Source organism: Nilaparvata lugens, chromosome 7, assembly GCF_014356525.2.
Source record: "Nilaparvata lugens isolate BPH chromosome 7, ASM1435652v1, whole genome shotgun sequence".
Taxonomy (NCBI): Eukaryota; Metazoa; Arthropoda; class Insecta; order Hemiptera; family Delphacidae; genus Nilaparvata; species Nilaparvata lugens.
In genome coordinates, this window is record NC_052510.1 from 47,505,582 (window position 1) to 47,530,997 (window position 25,416).

The window sequence follows — 25,416 nt, forward strand, 5'->3', positions numbered from 1 at the left end:
GGGAATTTTATAGTTGAAGAAATGGAACTCTAGTATAGATTGTACAGTACTCTCAAAATAGATTTTCATAGATTTATGAAACCCAACTGGAATGAAAACTGTAACCTCTAAAAGCTATCGGTCAAGCAACAAGGACAGAAAAACAGGTAAAGAACTATTGTACCACAGACTATCCACCCACCACCAAGCAAAGGTTTCATCTTGATTCTTGGGATTAAATGTACAGGACTCCACACCACTTTACTACATTTACAAGAGCGTGGTGCCTGAGTCTTGAGTGCACGTGATATGGGGTTGGTGTGTAGATTCGTGAAAAAGAAACCTAAGGAAAGGAGGAAAATAATGAAGAAGAAACAGAAAACTATCAAAGAAGGGAGAAAATGAAGATGAAGAAACAGAAATCGGGGAAAAGAAGGGAAAAAGAAGAAGAAAAAGCAGGAGAAGAATATAAAGAAGGAGAAGACTAATGAAGATGAAGCCAAAGAAACATAAGAAGGAACTGAATAGTTCAAGAAGAACAAAGAAACAGAAGAATAATTTGACAGAGAAAAAGGAAAAGAAGCTGAGAAGAAGTATAAGAAATAGTAGAAGTATAAGAAAAAAATAAGGAGAAGGAATCGTCGAAGAGGGGCGAGGAGGAAAATGTAATCGGCGCACAAGAAGGCAGGTAGGTTGGAGTTGGAATAGAAGGAAACCGGTTTGGGAATTCTTCTTTGTTACCTGCGATCCTTTCCACCCCTCCCCTCCACACCGGTCTACCTGGCCAGAAGTGCTCTGTCTTTTTCTTTTTAGGCCCCCCTCCACTGGTACCTGCAAACTGAGAGTCACGTTCAACATTCAGTGAATTGTTCATGAGGAAGATCAAGGGTTCCTGTTGGAGCAATGCTGACAGATTGGATGGTTGGTGTTTTGCCGGCCGGCGTCTTGGGTTAGGAGGGGTATGGGTGGGGGTTGAGGGGCGAGATTACCAACCGCTTTGCTGTCTCACTTTTTCCTTAGTTTCCCGCGCAGTTGGCAAGCCAGGATTGAGCAAAGCACCTCGCCTCTCCCAGAGCAGCCTCACAATCCGCTAACGCTTTCTGGTCGTAGGACGCCAAATGCTGTCAGTTGACATCTCGCCTCCGTCGACCACGGAGCCAACCGCTCTGCTTTACTTTCGGTTGAGACCATGTGCTGCTGCTGCTGCTGCTGCTGCTCACTGCACTAACCTGTGTTTGGACATTGCAAATCGCTACCTTTGTTCGCCAGACCACGCTGCAACTTGAACAAAAGGTAAGACATTCTTTCCATTTGATTCTGGTTTGATTCGTACATGTCCTGTTGAAAACCAACGAGTCCTATACCATGTAACTTTTATCCGACTGAAGACCCTTCTTATTTCATTATATTATTTAACTTTCCCGTTGCAAATCAACGAGTTCATGCAAGCCACCTTTGTTCGCCAGACCCTTTCCAACGCAACACACCATGAACAAAAGGAAAGACGTTAATTCCATTTGATTCGTTTCTTGTCCTGTTGTAAATTCACCAGTCTCATACAATGTAACTTCTATTTCACTTATTTAATTATATATTAAAACTTTTTCCGTTCAAAGAGTTCCATAAAGAGAAGAAACTTTCACTCACTTTTCTAGGGCTAGCCTACTTGAAAATGGCTCTTTTTGAGTTGAAACTGGTTGTGTTGGGATGAAATAAAAGGATACTTGATAGTATCTTCCATTGTGTTTCGATAAAACTTGCATTTCACTGGCTTATTCTACTATATTCAATTTTTTTCTATTCAATTTTTCTGTTGCAAACCAACGAGCTTTATAAGATAAAACTTTTATGTAACTGGTAACTCCTCTTCATTGATTTGATATATTATATTTCGTGTCCCGTTGCAAATCCATGAAGATGTAACTTCCATTTAACTGGTAACTCTTCTTTCATTTAGGCTACATTTGATTCTGATTTAATTTGATATGTTTCTTGTCACGTTGCTAATTTTACAAGTTTCATAGAATTTAAATTTGTTTTATTGGTGACACTTCTTATTTTTTCATACCAATCGATTTCGATTTGTTCTGTTGTGTCACATTGCATACTCTACGAGTCCCATCAAATGTAAGTGTAGTAGAAAGTCGATATAATTTGATGCAAGATAGAGTAATAGAGACCTACATTCTCCTGCTCTTATTGATTGCTTGTAACTTATAACTTTATGGTAAGATTGATTGATATTGATAGAGGCGACAACTCTTGATTGAACGTGTCTTGTCAGGTTGAAAATCCTAGTGTCCCATAAATATGACTCAAGTCATTACCGGTAACTTACTTTACATCTACATAAATTCACAATTCCATATAATCAATTGCAATAATACCTGAGATTTGAAAATATTCATAGCGTATAATAATAATTATTCCATAGAATATGTTGTATCCCAGATTTGTAGAAACGTTTTTCTACGATTTGTAGTCATAATGGCTATGTAATGATTCACCCTTCTCAACTTCCGACATTATTTGTTTGTGGGATTTCTACGATAATCAACAAGCTGCACTTTTATTTTTCAGTAATTCAAATATGCTTCACCTTTACAATTTAGCATTTGGTATGTAGTAAATAAGTAAATGGGTTTCTGCAGGAATAAAAATTGCACTAAATAATCCATCGACTCACTTTAAAAGTATTTTATTCATTAAATAAAAGTGTGTAGAACTTTGGATCTAAGCTTGTATAGGTTTAATGGTTTTATAAAATCAAGGTTGTATAACAGTATAAGAGATCAAAACTTTTAATTTAGTTTAGAATAAAGGTTGAAGCACGTGGAGAATCCAATTCAGTAAGTGTTAGGCACGTGGAGAATTTTCTAAATATAGTTCTTGCAAGACACTAAACTGATAATCAGAGTTTACAAGTAGGCTTTTAATCTCATTAAAATGGAAAACTGCAGTATTGCATCAAAACTCGTTAACAATGAACGGAGTAGACGCGTTGAAAATAGCAAACTCTCTTTTCAATCACCGTTTTGCACGCTAGCCAACATACATTAACAGTTTCATAAATTTTAATAGCATACTTATACTTAAAATTTGACATTACAGATAGCAATATCCAATTCTTGATAATGCCTTTCTGCATTCGTAGGTGGTTCTAATGAATTAATTAATATGCTTTCAAAATTCAGATAATATTATATACTATTTGTTTCGAATAATACGTAGGGTATTATGAAGTATGAGTGATTGGGTTACTGCAGATATAGGCATCGTTCATGAAGATGATCCCACTATAAATTGGAAGAGATGATATTTCATCTGATATACTAAATTATAGAACTGTTCTATTACAGCATTCTTTATTCCTTCCAAGCTCATTCAACATATTATAATTCATATTGGATTAGTTATTATTTCTATTTTCCTCTTCCGGTCAATATTTGCTGCCCGTAGATAATCAGGTTCTATTTTAGAACTGTTCAATTACAGCATAACCTACTACATTCTCATTCAACATATTATAATTCATATTTAATTAGCTATTAATTATATTTAATTAGCTATTAATTCTATTTTCTGCCTCCTGTCAATATTTGCTGCCCGTAGATTGACAGGAATAATCAGGTTTTATCAACTTCCATGGAAACCAGATAAAGGCTTGTAATGAAGTGAACAATCGAACTAATACTGTTTCAATATTCTGATATAATTCAATGTATTTCACTGAAATTCAATCTCTTCTGACTGATTAACTGATCTCTCCATTCCTTCATTACTGAATGAGGTAAAGTGAACTATCAATTCATTATTGAATTGTTAAAATCCATTTCTATTTTTAGAAACAAATTTATCTGGTTAGCACGAGTGACAATCAAATCGAAATTTCCCCTACATTGATTTATTGAATTTGGCTGCCAAAAAATTATTCAATGATTTTGTTTTATTGATCCGAAAAAAAACACTCATTAATTTTCAAGGAGACCAACAGATTTTATTTGGGATTATCAGACACACCCAATCATATTTCTGAAACATCAAGGCGGTTTGGTTTACTCCATATTTTTATTTGCAAATTCGAAGCTTCAATGAACGCTGGATGATTTGTAATTTAACCATAATCTATTCAAATTATTTATGGGGTGATTGTTTATTTAGACATAAATTTAAACTTTTCAGACATTCGTAATGTAACAAATATTGATACTAAAATGGAATAGAATGAAAAGAGAATAATTTGTTGTTTTTTACATCCAGTTTCTTAATTAAATAAGAAGATGAAATGACAAGTCACATAAAAAAGTGGAATATCAATTATATCAGAACACAGTTCTTTCAAAAACACTTTCAGAACGTCATACCAGAGACGAATAATGCAATATTTTGGTTCATTTTTTTCTTGATTTTCTTAAAAATAAGTTCTTGTTAGTATCCTTTTTGCTATAATAAACTGTATCTTCTCTCTTTGGTCATACCACGGGGGAGGGAAAACGGGTTTTATTATTTTTTTATGTGGTCATACCCTACACTACCCTGATTAAAATGCGAAATTATTCTCTCTGACAGTGCATCCTATGCAATCATAGAAGTGCACAAATTATGCATCTAAAAATGCATGTACAGTGCACAAACATGGTCTCCCATTTTCTCTCTCCCAGCAGACATACCACTCAGGATATTGTTAGGTAGGACTGTACCCATAGAAAACTAGAAAAGAGGGTTCTTCAAACACAGGGGTGTGAGTCTCTACACAAAGATTGAAGGAAAGTGCGTGTGTGTGCGTAGAAAGCATATGCACATGTGCGTTTGTGTTGGTAGTGGTGGGGGAATGGGACAAAGCGGATGGAGCAAATCGGGGTAGGTCAGGGCACATGCCACATGGCGTAGTCTCTCTCTTACGTTGTGTGTTGTGGGCCAAGGATCAAGTTCTAATGTGAAATAGTTGTTGGATACGCACATACATCCAGATTACAATGAAGGTATGACAATTTTACATCCAACTCTTGTCAGATAAGTAACTTTTAATGAATCTTTCAACATAAATTAACATTGGTGTTTGTTAAATATTGATCTGCAATCTTCATAACTGAAAACGTTAGGAACGCTTTGAAATCACTGATTCACAAAAATGTTGAGTGTTTTCCTTGTTGACATTTGATTTTGATTGAGCTTTAATCATGCTCATTGCTCAACCGTTAAGAAGCTAATACTCTTACAATTAAAACTAATTGGAAAGTAATATTGCTCTTATATACATCTAAGCAGATAATTATCAACTTATTAGTACTTAATGATTCTTTTGTTCAGTTTGTTATAATATTTTGTAATTGGAAGCATTACTATAAAATTATTATGAATAATCACCTCCATCTACAAACCAGCGATTCAATATATAATATAATATTATTATATCAAGTGATGTTGATATAAGTCGCTGCTACAAACTAACAATTCTTTTCTTCATGTCTTCTTATCTTTCACTGTATCGTTATTCATTTCATTATGACTCAATTTTCTGATTGATTTCAATTACATGAAAAGGAGTAGGGTATTTTGAATGAAACAACTCAATTATTGATTATCAGTTCTATATCTAGATAATGAAATCATCAATGAATTGGATTATAGGAATAATTGAATTCATTGTATACACATTGTGTTATTTGAAGAATTGATTATCTATTTAATGTTTTTTTTATGAACATCTTTTGAGAATCAAATAAAAGTAAATTTAAATTTCCTATTTCCATACGTAGATTTAACATTTGCTCGAGATGCGAGCCTGTAGGAGTTCAGGAACTGCTTTAATGTGATTATAAGATTGTGCTCAATGAGTTATAAAATTGTACTAAATACGTCTATAGCATTAGTGTGATTACGTACACTTTGAAAGCAAAACTCCAGTCATTCAAGCTGAAATATTTAATTACCCGACTACATTTTATTGATTCAAGGCTCTTTCTCCTTGATCCAGCATGCTTCAATCATTCTGGTCTCTTTGTTAAACATATTTAGAATTTTTTAAAACAGGATTACACTACTTGTGGATTATAGAAACATAATTTTGATTCCAAGTATCCAAATTCGATGACGAATTTGCTTAAATCAATTTTCAATAATCGTAATAACATTACAGTTTGGCATAGAATGATTTTTTCTCTTTTGTCATGTTCACATTCTTGATAGTAACTTATACTTAATAAATAGCTAGAAAATACTAGGACAACACAAGATGCAAATGCAATAAATAATAGATAGAAGAGATGTTTGAGAATAGTATTGATCATCCAATCTCCAGGAACTGTGAGAGTAGGCAATTGTTATTTTGGTTTCGAAACTGGCATTAATTCTTTTTTGATAAATCGAGATGGGGTTAGAATAGGATAGGGATTAGGAGATGCTTCAAAAATCGGTTGTCTCCTACTTTCTTCACATCCACATTACAATGTTTTTGGATTTTAAAATGTGTTAACAATAATATTGAATTTAAGCACAGACTCACTCTTGTATCTGTGATTTGAGTTATTATTCATTGGACGGTAGTTGATTATCGTGTAGGAATACTGTCTGGTATTGTTCAATATTTTAGTGCGGTAACTCAAAAATCCTTTCTGCATGAGACTGGCTGGCCGTGAAACGGTCGCAATGCCGATTGCATTATAAAGTAATTGAACCTCTCTATCAGACTCGACATTTCTCCCTCTAAATTGATCCTCTAGTTCCATCTTCGTCTAACACGGTAGACAGTGGGTCGAGTTGCATTCAGCCTCTTTTGCTACGGCGTCAGCTTCAACCTTGAGGGGTGCTCTGTCGTCTCCTCTCGTTTCCCGCCACTTTTTTGGCGCCATTTTCTCCCTCTCTCTCACTCTGCCATCTGTCGTCAGTCCTCTAGGGCTCACCACCCATAGGGATGCTCTCCCCATCGAAATAACATTGCACTCTTGCCCAATTCAACACCATTAATCACAGATCGAGAATGTATAATAACAGTTTGGCGGTTTGAAATGAAATGGAAACAACGGAGATCCGTTGGAGAAGATGGGCAAAAGTGTCATCATCCCAAGCCCCCCACTTATCCTTATGCTTGCAATAGTTCTTTGAATTCTTTTTAACAATCTGCAGCAAATTTTGAGGGAACTTGTTTTCCCTCCCCTGTTATTAAAGTAATCAATCATATTTTCCCCGAACGAGTTTTGAGCTATGAATTAATGATTATTGACAATCCGCAAAATAAATTGCTGATGGAATTAGTGAGAATTGAATGTAGTAATCTCGAAGAATTCAATTCTTAAAATTGTGAGAATTTAATTCTTCGAGAGAAATTTAAACAAACAGATGAGCTTGTTCGTCCAAAGGATTTCTCAATTATTTTTCTTTCTATTACATTCAATATTATTAAATGGTTATAATATTTACAGTCAATATGTAATTCAACACCATGTTATTGAAAGGAAAATACATAATAGAGAACCTGTAGTCTATCAGGATAAAAAATACTCAATTGTTTGATTCCCTCTCCTGTAAATAATTATGTTGATCATTCAATTCCTCAACTGTTCAATTAGTAGAAATTAAATCGTCAATTGTCATGAAAATAATCTTTCTAGGATGATAGTTGAATTATTAATAAACTTTTTGACTGTCATTAGATTCAATCCTTGGTAAATCTATGAAAAATTTCAAGTTAATTAGTAGAGAAGTTCAGACGTGATGATGAGTCGTACATAATTTTCCTATCCCTACAACTGAAAGCCGCTTCTTTCCTTTATTAAAATATACGATTTATATAATTCAACGATTTTTCGTAATCTTTACAATGCATCCCTCAAAGTATACAAACTACAGCATGATTCAGGTTACAATCAACATGAAAAGAATAGAATATTCAGTTTTAGCATGACTTATTGGAGTTTATTTTTATATTCTTGCCAACGAATTTTGCGAAAACTATTTCAAGCCTGCAGCCCTCATGTGGGCTGAACTTGTGCCGGAAATCTGTTGCGTTGCAGAGCCAGCCTGGCTCGGTAGATTAGACGAGGGTAGATGTGGCAATGTGGCAACACTGTAGACACCTGGCGATGTGTGCGAGTGCGTGCCTCTTGCCTACCTACTGGAACACAACTGACGGCCCTTTCAAGGTCACCCTGGTCCTGGTCTTCCCTTTTTCTTACAATTCTTTCAAGAAAGAAGTCTGTCTCAAGCAAGCTGTCGAGGGTTCTTTTCCATTCTTTTATACTTTTTACCTACGGTGCGTTCCTAAATTTTTGGCGCGTTTCAGCTTGAAACTCTTGTCATTCTATATACGAGTTTCAAGTCAACATTTAGTGCAAAAGAATACTGATGTTTGTTTTCAACATTCATATTCCATAGAATGATTAGTATGTATCATATTGTATGAACAAAAAAAAATAAAAGATTCATTGCTGAATAATGATTGATTCGTAATGAAAATTTACGAGACAAAAATCAATGATTTTGAAATTTGTAGATAGATAGACTATCTAATATTTGAAAGATTAATCGATAATTGTAACTATTCAGAAATATTCCATTAGAATATTTTTACAGAAGTTGAAACTATCTAATATTTGAAAGATTAATCGATAATTGCAACAATACTCAGAAATATTTAATTGGAGTATTTTTACAGAGATTGGAGGAGAAACACCTTTATATGAAAAGTTGATGTTAATGTTGAACACTGGAATGAGACTATGACTTGAAAAAATAAAATAAGTTACAAGACTTGTTCATAATTTTTGAAGGCCATAAATTTGACCACAATTTGAATTTCATCAGTTGTAGGAACTTTCCAAGACAAATGATAAAGCTAAGAATAGAAAAAGTTCATAATATTATTCGATTCCAAATACGGTACCTAAACTGTAATTATGGTTATCATAAACTCGTCAGAATTATCCACTCAACTTCTTGAATCTTTTATTTCCATAGATTGATAATTCATGAAACGAAGTATTTAATCTCAGATTTTTCATTCACTCTTAATTTCTATTCAATTTTGAATAGTTACTGAAGGTACTTTATTACTGTAGGTCTGAACCTGTTGAAGAGAGTAAATAAAGCAATCCTGGTGTGGATTGATCTCGTGTTTGGTTGGCAAAAGCCAGTCTTACAGACCGCAAAAAGAATCAGCTTTGAAAAAAAATCTAATGATAAAATGAAGTGACAAAACAGCTCGGCATTACCCAGCCTAAAAATGTAACCGCCTAAAAGTCTGTGTGTGAGAGAGAGAGAAGAGGAGAGGGTCCTTGACTGCTGTTATTTCGTTCAAGGATTTTTCATGTCGGCTTTTTCAATGTTTCGGCAGAGTGAGTGAGACAGAGGAATGCGAGAGAAAAGGATGGAGAAGTCAGACAAAGACAGATATCCAAAGAAGACCTTTGCCTTGAAATCGCAGCCACAAAAAGTAAAGAGTTGGAACCAGCTAGCATTCTCCTACCTTTTCGACAAGCTAGCTGCGTTCTCAGGCATTATCTTTTATTTTATCTGGCTAGGTAGATTGGATATCGAATCAGTAACTGATTACACAACTCACGGAGGCTCAGTTTAGTATTATTCTCGTAGTCTGTCACAACCGTCAGTCACTTGTACAATCATGGAGAATTCGGGTCTGAATTTGGGATACTTGATTTTGAAACTTGGAAGCTCACTAGGTACGTAAGTAGTTCATGTATATTGATAGGAATTATTTTTGAATTATTAAAATTCAATTTTCTATTTGTAGGTAGGTTTGTGTCCAGTAATGTGTTTTCTGTTTTTATATCTACAAAGTTTTCTCCTTTAATTCTATTATTTCTATTATTAATATGTCATGCGACTCATTATAAAGATTCTAAGTTCAAATAAGCATAACGCTCTAAGTCCATGTCTTTAGTAATTTCAAGATAGCAGTACACGTGAATGGAATAATTAAAAATCTTTCCTCCAACTATTCTTGACTGAAGAAGCAGAAAAATTAAGTCCCTGAATTTTCATGCTAAGCTCTCCACTTTCGTACTATAACTTGTTTTAACAAGAAGCGTAACTTTGCCTCACGTTTTACATGTCCGTTCGCAAACACTAGAAAAGTACGTTATACGTTCATGAATACGTTATTGAATGCTACTGAAAAATTTACATTTGAAGCAAACTTGTCATTAGTGCAGGTTGTACAAAAGAATTTTGATGCGAACAGGTTGATGAACTACTACTTGAATAAATTAAATAGTTACATTTTCTGCTAATATTTACAGAGAACGAGCTCTTGAACTCTTTACGTTTCATAAATATATTTTGAATGTTCTAGGCATTGGAAATTTCTTATTTATGATACATTCATCATTATCTTGTCGAATTGAAGATGAGTTATTGAAAGCTTCTATATTGCTAATTATATTTTTTTTTGGGAGAATCAACCTTTCAACCATTATTGCGATCAAGTTACCTGTTTCACCCCGGTCCGCCATACTCATAATGAAGGTAAAAGCATTGATGAGCGCCGATCATTTACAGGGGAAAAGTAACTGCCAATTAGGAAGCATCCTGAGTGAATAAATACTCTGAGATGTGCCGAAAAAATCTGGCAACATTTTGGTCGAATTATTATTCTCAATATTTATTTTCGAATTTGAAAAATATTTGTTCTCAAGTCCTAACTTGTTGAAGGTATTTGGTTGATATTTTTCAAGTGTTTTAACAACTATGCAATCGAGAGTAGCATTGTCGAGATTCTTTGAATTATCTTTTTCAACCCAAGAATAAGTCTAATCAAAATTTAAGTGAGTATAATATTAAATATATTTTCAAGATTATATCACAATTGAATCTCTTTAGTTTGCTAAGACACGAATTCATTGATTTCAATTATTGTTGACAAATTGGCGGATTTGAACATCATTGACAAAATATCTGAGTGGAGTAGACGAATTCCAATTATTGTAATGAATTTGTCAGCCATAAAGTAAATTGATTCTATTCTCGATTCTAATACGTGACTAATTCCTGAATTCCTATTTTCCAGGAACTGCACATGAAACGTTGTATCCAAGGTGGCGTGGAATTTCTTCACAATTGAATCACATGGTGAGTTTCTCTTCTAAATATAACTTCTATTAGCAGTTCTAGCTTATTGTTACTGGCCAGAAAGTTTCAATGACTAATAACTCAGAAAACCTGAGAAAGGTGAATAACCTTTCTAAACCGTTAACAATCCTATTCATGGAGAAAAGTGAGCAAATTAGTAATAACTGTATAATGTTATGGCATAGTCTGAGCAGATGATTAAATAATATTAATCCTTAACTGCTTCAGTTGTTCCAGAGCTCAATTTGATAGACATAATTATACATTTTATTTCCCATCAGACATTTGAAATGATTGATTATCCATTGCATCAATAGTCTAAAATACGGTAATGATTTATGATCCAATACTGAAACAATAAAGAGATTTTAGTTTGATTGGAAATTGCTTTTATGTGGTGACGAAATGATGGGTAAAATTGGCTGAAACTCATTTTTTCAACCTTGGAGGGAAATGTTTAGAATATTTGAATGATGTACTAGTATTTAAAAGCAAGTAAGTAGAGAATTCCATTCTGGAAACAATACAGTGTTCAGTAAACTTCATTGTCTTTAAACCTCATAAATCTCTTAAATTGATCAGAAAACCTATTTTGATACGTTACTGTTTTCTGAAATTTGAATTGAATTTAGAGATTTGAGAGAGATTCAGACTTCAGACAACTTTTCCAAGTATCTTATTTTTCACTTTTGTAACCTTTGTTCCAAGTGACTTATCCTCCGTGCTCTTACAGGCTAGTGAGTTTGTGAGATTACTTGTGGTAGAATTAGAGAGAAAAATCAATTATTCCGTTAAGTTACTTAAAGAAGGGAGGCTATGCTAACCGAATAATAGGAAATGCTAGCTTCAGGGAAAATACAGGCTGTCTTTGTTTCAATCTTTTGTATAGAAATTTGAAATTACAAACTAGAATACTATTCCATTTTGAAAGAATTCATAAATATTTTCTGGGTTGAAATTTGAAATCGCAAAATTGAATGCCAATTTATTTTGAAAGAATTCATAAATATTTGATTGTTTCAAAGTATGATTTATCGATGCCAATATTGTAATGTGTTAAACAAGTCAAACGACCTGTTTATGTCACATCTAAACTCGACTCAATATATTTTTGAGCTTCTGGTAGCCTGCCTGCCTCATATCCCATTCCAGGTGAATAGATCAGTAGCCTGTGATATGCTAATGCAGCAGCTGTTTTTTAGAATTCGGTCTGTGGATGATTTATCACTAGAGGATCTATCCATCACCCATCACACTGCCCTACATTTATGCTAAACAGAGTCAAACTGTTTATTTTGCCAAGGTCGTTCAAACGCGTGTGTAAATCGCAGACGAAAATTGAATTGATGAATAAATTTTCCACAAAATGAAACGTTTCAAGGGCTTGTCCTCTGATTGACCACTGACAGGCTTTGGTAGTGATAGAGAGTGTTGCTATAACTATTATACTGAACTACGTTATCATAATATATGTTTACAGCTGATATACAGTAGAGTTCTGGAAAAATAATGATTTTAGTTTAATCATATATTATGTTACAAGCAACAGTTATTATTTCATGACTTGCATCAATATCTAGGAGATGAATCGTTCTTTTTACAAGTTCATATAATACAAATCTTGCTATTATAGAAATCTCATGTCGATGGAAGTAATAGTTATGAGTATCAATTCAACGAATCTTTTTAAGGGATGATGATCTGAATAAGTTTAGTGTATTGTTTTACCATATTAGTTGTAATTTTATTAATTTAAATGATAAATTATTGTTGTTTGAGACAAGAGAATTGTTTTAGTCAATGATAGGAATGTCAATGTAAAGTGTCTGAATTCATTCATATAATTTTCAAACAATTTTATTCTCTTGTTACTATTTCGTTTATACATTATAATATTGAATCTTTGCATAATAATAATTAGTGTCGATGAATGATGAATTGATTTTTGGGAATATTTTTCAAAAAATATCACGTTTTTTTAATTAACAATGAAAGTTTGGCTTATTTCCTCATCACATAAAATCTACGATTGTAGCTGGGCTTCTAACTGTAAATAATAGCAAGTTTGATAGAATTTTTGGGATTCAGGAACATTATTGTCTGCTTTGCTGTATCAAGCAATATATTTGAAATTTGTCTACACAAGGACAAAAAGTATTACTTATGGATTTATATTTCAGAATTGGAGAAATTAAATTCTGTTTCACAGGGAAATTTTCAACATTTAAACGATTTTGACAAAGATTTTTCAGAATACATTTTCAAACTCTTCAATTATTGGTTGACACCAAATTTTATGTGTCGTATTAAAGCTACTCATTATTAGTATTTTCAAAGGAAATTGATATAGTGTGATAAAAAAACAATTCTAATTTGAATTTTCAGGATTGCGATTCCTTACTTGAAATTTTTAAAATCCCATTTTCATGACTCACATTTCATCAAAAATAAATCACGTGAGAGGAAAATCCATTTCACTGCATACTACCATAGTAGAGGAAAAAATACTTGTAATCTTGTAAAAGAATATCTCTATCTTGTATATACTTCAATTTATCTTTTCTCTGATACTACATAGACCAAGATGTTGAACATTTTCAACAGAGTTTAAAACTGAATTTTCAACTGTTCAACAGAGAACAGAGTAGATTTCAGCAGGTAGTGATTATATGCTTTTCAGCAGGTGCTCCGCTCCACGTGAATTTTGCAGTTCAGGTTTGAGTTGTAGGGAGACAAAGATTGTATGCAAAATACCATCCCATTCATTATTCTTGTCAGTTCTTTGGATTTCTGTAGACCTTTTCTTGGAACTATTGAATTTGGGGAGAATTCTATAGAAAGGATTGTTTGAAAGATACAGTGGAACGTGAAACTGACCAATTCTTTTCAATTCACTAGAGCCTACTCCTGCGAAGATTTTTGGAATTCTCTAGACTTTGTATTGTTTAGAATTGGAATTTTCAATAGAAATACACGTGTTTGTTGGAATGTTGAGTTTCACTTTGCTATATTGATGTCCACATTATAATGGCAGTAATTGATTAACACTTGCTATTCTTTGTCTATCATTCGACAACACAGATAGCACTATCCTTCTCTAGCTCCGCTACGTTGCCAGATCGGTTTTTAAGAATGTAGATTATAGGCCAATACTTATTTAACAAAATATTTCATTTTAATTGTGATAATTATTATTAAATCATTAAAAATTTATTTTCTTGGCAAATAAAATATAATTGATTATTTCAAACAAGGAAGAACAGATACTATTACTGTACATCAGATATATCGGTATCAGCTATCTTCTAAAGAAGACTGTGGCTAGGCAGAGAATCGGCAACGCTGTTATCTTATCTTTCTTCACATCTATTATTACGTGGACCTCACTATAGTAGCCTAGCCCAGAATAACAATGAATAGCTAAGGCATTTTCTCACAAAAAGGGAAATAATATTCTAGTTTTCCAATAGTTGATTATTTTTTTGTTATAAAATAATTGTTTCATTGTTCAAACAAATTGTTATTCTATTCGATCGTTATTTTTGTTTCGCATATATAAAGTAGCCTAAATGATATTGTCTCAATTTGACCTTATTTCTTTAAGAAATGAAGAGAAGAGGAATTATTCTCCAAGTAAAGAGATTGGTGTAAAAACATTGATTACATTAAAAATAATTACGCTTGTAAGCTAGTATAATTAATTTTTTACTATACTGTATTATAATATTGAGTTTTATAGTATAGCATCAACCTTGTGCTAATCATTCATACTTAATAGACTACTTCTCTACAATGCACAAAAGTTCATTTCCAATATTTGATCTTACAATCCCGTGAATAAACCAAGGGAATTGTTAGTAATTATTAATTCTCCTGTAACAAAATATTGAGCGAATGTAAAATGAAAATGATACTGTCTCATTTTATTACTTTTAATTGGTTTCACCTAAGAACAGCTTTTTTCCGAAAAGAAATTGAACTTTAGTTATAAATGTCGGCAACTGCCAACTTATGAACTCATATTTAATTTTTGTAATGTTTCTGACATTTCATCAAAGTCGTAAGTGTTAGTAGATACGGTATTGCAACAGAGTACTTACTACAGCACTGATACCCTGGATTTATTATAGTGAAAGATATATTTCTCAATCAAGTTATAGAACTGTGTTGAGATCACAAATGTATTGAGTAACCAGGGATTAATATATTATTGCACACGCCCATGATAGAAAAATATTAAGTTATTGCGAACTGTCATAATTCAAACTCGCCTAGACTTAGCCAGTTATTGGCCCAGTTAGAAGCATTAATATTTTGATATTCTGAAAGAGTAATTAAAAGTTTACCCGTATTTTCAACATTAAACTTGAATATTGTATAAATTATGTTTCACTCACCAGTTTGTAATGAATAAAAAATACAATACTTTTCATTTTGAACTGTCTGAACTATTCTCATTAATTGATAAGCAGTAATATTCATATAATTTATGCATAGACTCACATAGTAGGTAGATTAATAGCTTACTCATTAGCTTACCTATTATGTAATCAACATACTGCAATCTTAATAAGCTTATTATAATAATTATGCATTAATATTATTAATATAATTACTATAACTACTGTACTATGATTACTATGTATTAATAATGGATGTGTTCAGCATTAGGCTAATGTATTTTTCTAAAAGGACATTGCACTTGCACTACTCTACTCTTAACTTACTAAGATATAAAAATATTTCATCAAGTTTTATCACTAGAATGACGACTTGCACAATACCTATATTAATTGTGAAAAATATGAACCTACTGCCATGGAGCATGCTTTTGAATTGCATTGGATTCATGGTTATCAACAGTCACTGTTGTCAATGAGTCCCATACGATTGAAAAGCCAGTAGATTGACACTGCCAGTAGTCATTCTAGTGATAAAACTTGATAAAACAACAGCTCGTGATGTATAAAGAAGTTCCAGAAATATATTAGAGGAACGTGAATTATGTAGTATTTCAATATTTGTCAAGATTCTGTTTCTCTTCCGTAGGAGTTCATTTTCACTAAAATGGATAAGAGTAGACAAAAATGATAATTATAAGAATTATACATCCTATTTTCTGTGGTTTCACTTTAGCCTACGCTACTGATAATTTCTAATCAAGATACTGCCATTTACAACATGATTATTTCTACTTCTTATCATTAATCGTGTTTAATTAAAAATGTCTTTAAGTTTGAGACCGGAATGATTTTGTAGATTCATGAATAGAAATAATACTGTACTAGACTAATAAGACTGTTTCAAGACGGTATGTTGTAATGTTAGTTTATTATATGCTACTGAAGTTTACTAGTAGTTAGTTAGTAGGCTACTAACTCACTTATATAAGAGTTACGGTAGTTCGTATGGCTTTTTGTTGGTGGTAATAAGGGAAGGTTCCCCCCTCGCTACCAATGCACTTCCATTGCGGGAAGATCCCTTCTTCCACTTGAATATATAATTTAAGCCGCCAATGTATAGTTTACTAAATCTTGTTAAATATAATAGGTAATTCAGATTGAAGACTCCGAAAATAAGAACTTCAAGTCCATCCGAAGCAGCGGCTCAAGACTTCAAAAAACCATGAGATGCTTGAGGATTGGTAACTCCACACCACCGTTGGCTCTTCATTAATTTTGGCCAATGGTTGTGGAGTTCCCGCTTCTCGAATCTCGAATATCGACTCTCAACTACTATCGACTATCACATCAACATCGATCTGTTTGCAATCGACAATCCAACTTCACCATCATCCACAGACAAAGGCTTATCTGTGTTCAACCCAAATATAGCTATATACTATTATTGTGTTTAACCAGGATCAAGTTGACAATTTCAAATATATATCAATATATTTGAAGTTATCTTCTTGGTCTTGGCGTCTTGCTTCAATGATACATTCAGTTGAGGATTTTCTTCATCACTGTCGATTGACTGGGGAGTCGTCAAGTACCGTACGTTTTGTAGTCAGCTTCAAGTTCAAAATGAGTCCAATTCTAGTATATCATCTTTAGGAAAAATAGATTAATAATATTCATAAAAAAGTATTTCTAATGGACTAAGTTAAATTTCATGTAACAAACTATTGGTAATTTTATCGTTGCTAGGAAAGATATGTAAAACATTACTAGTTGATTAATAATTGATTATTTGATTTTGTATACTCAACCAATATAAAATTGAAATTAATAGGCTACAGCAGTTTAGGCGTATAACAGTTCTGTTCGCGCTGAGGTTTAGTTTATTATTGGGGTGGAAATAACCTGTTTAAATCATTAATTTACAGCCAACATGGCTCTTCTCTATATTAAATATGATATTTCAAATAGTTCTGCTGTATTTCAATTTGAGTTGATTTCCAAATTATTGATGTAATTTCAAATTTCTCTCTCGACAGATTAATATATTCTGTCAGAATCTTCTGTTGTAACATTTTCGTAAATTCTGTCAACATATTTAAATCTACGAGAGCTGTAGCTATAAATTTAATAATTTATTCTTTTTGGTGAATTATGAAATAATATAGTATGAGCTCATCAAATAGGTGAATGATGAAGATATTTTTATTTCCTTCCCTTTATTCTCTGAAATTCACCATCAATCATAGTTCATTGTTGATTAACTTCTCAATAGGCCTACATTGCATGTACCTAGTCACCTAGCCTTTATATAAAATTGAGAATGAATATATAGTGTCGAATGAAAAGATTAAGAGGCCAAGTCCTTGGAATTAATGAAGCCCGCCTTGAACGATAATTAGGGCTTGAATTTAAATTTTATTATCAGTCATAATACAATTTAGGCGGTATTGCATGCCATTAAATCCTTTGTTCTGAAATAATGTAGGCGTAGTTTGGAACGGGGAATGTAGGTTTTAGTGTTTGTAACTACATATTAGGCCACCAAAATTGAAATGCTTGAAAATTCCAGAATGTGTGACAACCTTGGGATACGTGATAATGAAAAGCAAAACTGTTTTTTAATGTCTATTAATAACAACTTTATCTGTGAATCATTCAATAACACAGTCCTGAATGAGGGATTGATTTTTAATTAATCAGTTTAAAATCAATCTATTATAAGTCGATTAAAGTATTGAGATTAGAATATACATGCAAGAACAACAACAGATAACATTTACAGTTACCGGTATCTGTCAATCCTGAATAACAATAATATTATGAATTGGTGAATCAGAGGATGTAAAATCAATTGTAGATTGTAAATAAATAATAAATAAATGTGTATTGTCATTAAGAAACATTGGCAATAGACAAAGTCAAAACTAATACTAGACATTATACAAGTCAGAAGGATATACATCCATTTGTAGGTAGGCTATATTATTATATTCAGGTTTGATAAAAGCATTTTTTAGAATTTTTATATTGTTTAATTGTGATTTCTAATAATTTAAATCTTTTTTTTCAGGATAATTGAACCTGCTTCTAGTGATGGAACAATGACACCTAACTTGAAAGCACACCAATCTACTGTGAAGTGAGTAACACAGCTTACTGCTTTCATTTTGAAATTATTTATTCATTGTATGTTATAAAAAAAAATCAAATGAAATAGGCTACTTGACCAGTATTTCAGTAATATATGGAATGGAAGTTCGTGAATATCAAGTAATTAAAAAATCAAGGTATCTCGATGTATATTACATATAAAAGTTTTTCAAATGAAATAGACTACTTGACCAGTATTTCAGTAATATATAGAATGGAAGTTCGTGAATATCAAGTAAATAAAAAATCAAGGTATCTCGATGTATATTATAAAAGTTTTTCAAATGAAATAGAACACTTGACCATTTCAGTAATATATAGAATGGAAATTCATGAATATAAAGTAAATAAAAAGTCAAGGTATCTCGATTAAAAAGAAGATAAAGAAGAGTTGATTAGAAGTAGATATGAAGTAGGTAGTCTACACGAAATATTGTCAAGGAAATATGAAGAGCTGATTGAATATTCTTCTTCTTTTAAAAGTTTATCTTATCTTATGGTGTATCGTAGGTTATCTCAATTCTCAACAATTGTTTCAAGTATTATTTATATAATTACTTCCTATATTCTAAAACTCATTAACTATAATATCATTTATTAACGTTTTGAGTCGATAGATGGTTTGACGATAAGTTACAATTGATATGTACTGCGTAGAGTTGAGATTATAAAGATAAGCTAATTCTACTTTGCTGTATCAATGATTTACTATATCTTCCACATTATGTGTGAAACGTACCTATTATTAGTTTTTCATAGCCAATTCATTTATACAATAAGTATATTATCAAAATGATGGGGAGAGGAAAAATAAGGTAACTTTGTTCTATTCCTCTCCCTAGTTTAGATAACTAATAGTCCGAAATAGGTTAAGTCTGTGAACTTCAATTCACAATTTTTTTACTCCTCAATTACTAATACTAAAGCTATGAGTGTTAACTATTAATTCTATAAAAATAAATCTATTTTATGGATTCTTTATTCGTCAGTAAAATATTGACTGTACTTTGAATAGTGTCATATATGCATTACTATTGCTAACAGTTGTAGACGAATAAAGCTGCGTTTAAACCAAAGTTATTAACAAAATATTAATAACTTAATCTTTATAGATTCTATTGGATTGAACGGAATTTGACAAAAACATATGTTCATCATGTGTATGATAAGTTTTGTTCAATCTAATAGAATCTATAGAGATCGAGTTATTAACATGTTGATAACTTTGGTGTAAACCCAGCTTAATGCCACTAATTGAAGTATGAATAAATGCTTCAATCTGGGGTAATAGGTGCAGAATGATTTTTGGTTTTTAGTGAGGTGAGGAAAAACGTTTCCAATTAAAAGAAATCCCGTTTTGATTGATGAAAAGCTGTGTCCAGTATTGGAATAAAATATCATGGATACTTTAAAATCATAAATAAATTGAATAATCTTGAAGATTGGGATATTAAGATAGATGAGATTATGATGAAATGATGTTTATGATGAATGGAATTATATCGGCATAACTAAGATTTTGAAAAACGTTATTTATACGTTGATAGTTGCAATATCATTCTAAACTATGAATGATTGGGGAAAGGAACAACAGGCTTGAAGCCCAAAACTGTTCCTCTCCCAAATTTAGACAGAAATTGTCCAAAATAGGTCATGTTTATCACTTTATAAGTTTTGTCCAATTTTGAGTCCAAAATATGAACTAGGAATTTAGAGTAATTCTAAATCTAAATTATTTATATAAGTTGAAAACCAAATTGAATAACAATATCACTAAACCATTACTGTAATATTGTAAAAATAAATATAACCTAATATAAATATCATTGATGGATGATTTGTTAAGCATTTTTTGTAATGTTACAACAATTTAAATGAATTTGAGACTACAATGATGCTTCGTGAACGGATAGACGAAGAAGGAGACACCTCTGTGGACACCGCTAAGGACACCAATAGATGGATGTAATGTTAGATGTGGTAACTCCACCACCGTTGGCGATATGCAATGAGTGCCAATGGTGCTGAAGTTCCTACATTTCGCATTGCTTATGACATCGCTTCTCAACACCGCTGCAACATCTTGACTACAAAAAATCACATCGCTTGTTTCTGTGTATCCATTTTCCAATGGATACTTTGAATGTGTGATTAGAACCGATTTTGAATCAGTTGTAATCATACAAAAACGTCAGTCTTCCAGAAACAATGTGATCTGTGTATTTTATATGTTAACTTTGGTTTATGATAAGGGTTGCACATTACATAGTGCCGGTATAGGCAGTATACAATAACTACCGTATAGCATTTTTCATTACTTTATAGTGTTTGTATTTTAATTTTTATTTTTACATTACTATACTAATATTGAAATACTTCATTCATTCTATGTCCAAATATAAGATCAAACATAAACTTGAATATAATTGAGGAAAATACATGAATAATCAATGTGAAAAATGGCTGATTGTATGAATTTAGGTTACAGTGTTAGGTTTTGAGTGTTACAGTAATAATTGCAGTAATGTTTACAGTTGAATATTTTAGAAAGTTGATGATATTTTCCTTCAACAGTAGAATGAATTATGTTGTATGAAATAGAAACAAAATTCAAAACCAGCCAATACTGTTTCAATTATGTACCACTTTAGACTTTAATTTAACGTTGGTTCAAAAATCTGCATTCATGTTGAATGTGCAGGTCATTGAAAACTTGTTCTTCTAGAGCATGTTACATTTTTGAAATCTATCTACTATTTCTACAAATTATTTCTACTAAATCTACTTACTACAGTAAGCTCATTATCAAAATGATAGGGAGAGGAAAAATAAGGTAACCATGTGCTATTCCTCTCCCAAATTTAGATAACACAGTCCGAAATATGTTAAGTCTTGCAGTTCTTTATATTGATAATGATTCTAAATAACATATACGTTTACACGTTTTACACGTATTTGAAAGTAGGCCTATTTTAGTTCTCGAGTACCGGCATAATTTTGTTTTTAATAATTAAGAGTGAGAACAAAGAACCTTTCTGATGTTTTACCGCAGAATTTTTTGGATTTTCAGTAATAACAGAGATGAAGTAAATCATCGAATATAGTTTTCGTTACTCTATGGTAATAATGAGGCATAATCTGGGGAAGCCTCAAGTAAGTCACGATGCTCATTCAATTCGTGACTGGATGTAATGAACTTTGACACAATGAATCATCGGAAGTAAGTCGCAAGATTAAAGAGGATAGCTTTCAATCAACCAAGTATACCAGAGTTTATGAAATTATTATCCTTGTAATTTGCATTCTGCATTCTACAATAAATTAATTACGAAATAACTGTACCGTATTTGGAAAGAATGAGGTCATGATGTTTGATTATTAGGTACTTAGTATGTAGTTAACTAATAAATTAATGTTATCAAATTATTGTAAATGGATATTATCGGATACCTGTACCGTAGAAGTGATTTCAAACCTGTTTTTACATCGTAGCATCTTTATTAAAAGTGATTAGCGATACTTTCAAGTTTTCCTGTTGTTGCTTTCCTTGTGGTCTTTCTCTTGACATTGGAATTGAGTCGAGTGCTCAACAAATATGCGGATATCTCGCATAATATAATTTGTGAAGAGAGGTGATTTCCTCTCCTCATTGTATTATGCATTTCTTTCATAGCAGTATTATCTAAAAGGAAACGGACAATCTTTCAACTCTTTTGCTTTTATCTCCAGCTAAGAAATTTGGTAGCCTACTGATTTTACCAGGATGTCCCAAATTATCGTTTATATTCTGGTATTCTTGCATTATAACTATTATTGTACCAATATGTTGACCTAGAGCTTGAGATGTACCTAGTCAAAAATTAAAATCTTATTTATTTATCTAGACTAAATTGTATTATGTATTTCTTTCAAAGCAGTATTACCTAAAAGGAAATGGACAATCTTTCAACTCTTTTACTTATATCTCCAGCAAAGAAATTTGGTAGCTTATTGATATACCAGGATGTCCCAAGTTATTGTTCATATTCTGGTATTCTTGCATTATAACTATTATTGTACAAATATGTTGACCTAATGATTGAGATTTACCTAGTCAAAATCAAAATCTATTTATTATTTTAATTTATTAATAAATTTACTCATTAATAACTGAACTTATTTATCTATAATTAACTAATTTCTGCAAGTATCAATCTTTAATTTTGCTTTATTTCATTCAATGATCAAATCATTCCTCTCATTTCTTTTGCAGCTTTAGCTTCGAAGTATTTTTTTTTTTAAATTGCAAAAGAGGACAATACTGTTCTGGAATATTCATGTTCAATAGATGCACAAACGAGTTGTTGGCTGCTACTTCAAAAGTATTTAAAATACAAAGGTGTGCACAAGAGGTAGGTACGGTATTTTACGAGTAGCCTATAATTTCTATCCTAGTAGGTCATTAATTTATAGTAGACATAGTGGGCTATTTATTTATTAAAAGGCCCGGCTGCACAAAAGCCTATGAAATTTAATCATGATCAAATGCCACGAGAACCAACCAGACAAAACTTTTTGAAAAGAAGGCTTCTCTAATTGGTTAAAATTGATTGATTAAAATTTCAGAGGCTTTTGTGCAACCGGCACTAATTATTTTGAGGCGAAAATTCATCAACTTTGAATGTATTATTAAGGCTTAAATATAATGTACTGGAAGAGGAAAGCAATCTGTAAATTTGTCAAGAACAATTTCCTGTTCAATACAGAACGTCCTGCTTTGGAACGTGCCTCAAAAGTGGAATTCTCTCTTAAGTGAAGTTCCAGAAAAATTATTTTCTCCTCAGTGAAATTTGAAAAGGAGTATTTCCTCCACAATAAGACCACAATTTGATTTCTCATTTTAATTATCTTCCACAAATGATAATAGTTTTGCTTTCAAATTAAAGACGAAGTACAATGCTTCACTTGGGCAATTTTTTAGAAGTAAATTTTAAGCCTAGGTGTAGATGAGGGGATGGGTGATAGGTATTTAGGTATATAGGATGATAGGTACCTAATGCAAACGTTCAATTATATAATGATTTCATGAATGGAGAGAAGATATGAAGGTTATGTACTGTACCAATGTACCTAAAATAGCTGTATTCTAGGTACCTTGTTATGTACTATGTGTCATATTTTCAAATATTTACAGCCCAAAACAAGAAACAAATTTAAAATTTACAGATATTCATGATGAAGGGCTTTCGAGAGAAACATTATGGAAGACACAAATAGGTCATTCTAGTGAAAAGTTTAAAATACACAAAGTTATAAAATATCCCTATTTTGATAGAATATGACTTATGTTACATGAATAATTTGGGACAATTTTGGAAGGGAATCTGAACTGAGAAGCTGTAGTAGTCATAACCTATAATATTATATCAAAGTTTGAAAAAAAAATAATTTACGTCTCAGGTTCTTGTCTATTAAGATTTCCTCATACATAAGTTATGTTCAATATAATAACATGAATAAAAGTTGAATAATTAAGTGATCGGTTTATTTATTTGAGTTTTTAAGTTTATAACGTTTCAAATATAGTTAAACGGGAAATTCTGATAGAAAATTATTCCTGAAATGTACCTGAGCGAATTTCAAAGTAAGGATAAAAAAATGTGTGTTCTTGAAATGACAAAATGTAAATTGAAATGTTGATAATTGTTGGAAAAATCCTACTAAAAATAAATGAAGACTTAGTATCAGATTATAGAAGACAAAATTACATCGATATTTATGGCTGCTGTTAAAGAAAATACTTTATCGAAAATTGAGAACCCTTGAAATTTATGGGTTCAGGAATTTCTCTGACCGTCAATGAGAATTTTCAATTATTTGATGATTTCATTTTTTTCCATAAAACCTTTTGCATTATTTCCCTTGTTGGATGCTCAGAAAATGCTGAATATTGAATGAATAAAACTTCAATTTTTTTAAACGTTCTCAAAAGGATCGTATAGTAAAGAGAAAAATTAAACAAGAAATAACTTGCTGAGACAAATTAATATGAAGATAGATTTCTAACAGTCTAAGCAGTTGAATAATTTGTTACAGTTCGCCTTAAAATTTCAAAATTTAATAAAAAGCAAGAATAAATGGAACAATAGAATGTAGAAAAGCTGTCCAATTCGTTTGAGCGACAGCACTCATAATAAATTAGAATCGAAGCAAATAGCTTCGGGACGCGTACTGTAGTGTGTATGTAAAATATGGTTAGCACATTACAACGTAATTTCAATTTATAATATTTTCATCAACAATAAATTTTTTTTTCGATATTTGTGGCATCATGTATTGATGTAGATTAAATATTAAACATTTTTTTCATGCTGTTATATTGACTTGTTATTTTTGTTACAACCAATGCAGATAAAGTCAATTAATTTATGAATAATCCTAAACATTTAATCATGAAAATTGCAATTTTTTCGAATGAAAATCATTATTTAAAATACAGAATGTTCAAGAGAGTATTCAAACATTTTAAATTTTTTATCGACATCATCAGTCATAAAATACAGAATTTTGTAAAATCAATAGAAATAGAAATTTCTTTATTGACATAAGACATTTAACAGAATGGTCAATCGTCATATATATTAGGCTATTTAATTTCAAGCATAAAAAATATAATTGTACAATATAAAGTAATTTACAAAAACATTATCACAATATTTATACACAGAAAAATCAATTTCATAAAAATCAGCCACTGTATAAATGCATTCTTGGTGCAGGATAAATTTAACAGTTTTTTTGAAACTCATACAAGAAAGGC

General features: G+C 31.7%; 1 long non-coding RNA gene across 1 annotated transcript; it reads left to right on the forward strand.

Annotated features, from left to right (window-relative positions):
- Positions 1–1,025: 1,025 nt before the first annotated feature.
- Positions 1,026–24,883, forward strand: LOC120352440. The gene is made up of 4 exons (XR_005571843.1): positions 1,026–1,272; positions 11,003–11,064; positions 18,538–18,606; positions 22,870–24,883. It is a non-coding gene; the product is annotated as an uncharacterized LOC120352440 (long non-coding RNA).
- Positions 24,884–25,416: the final 533 nt, after the last annotated feature.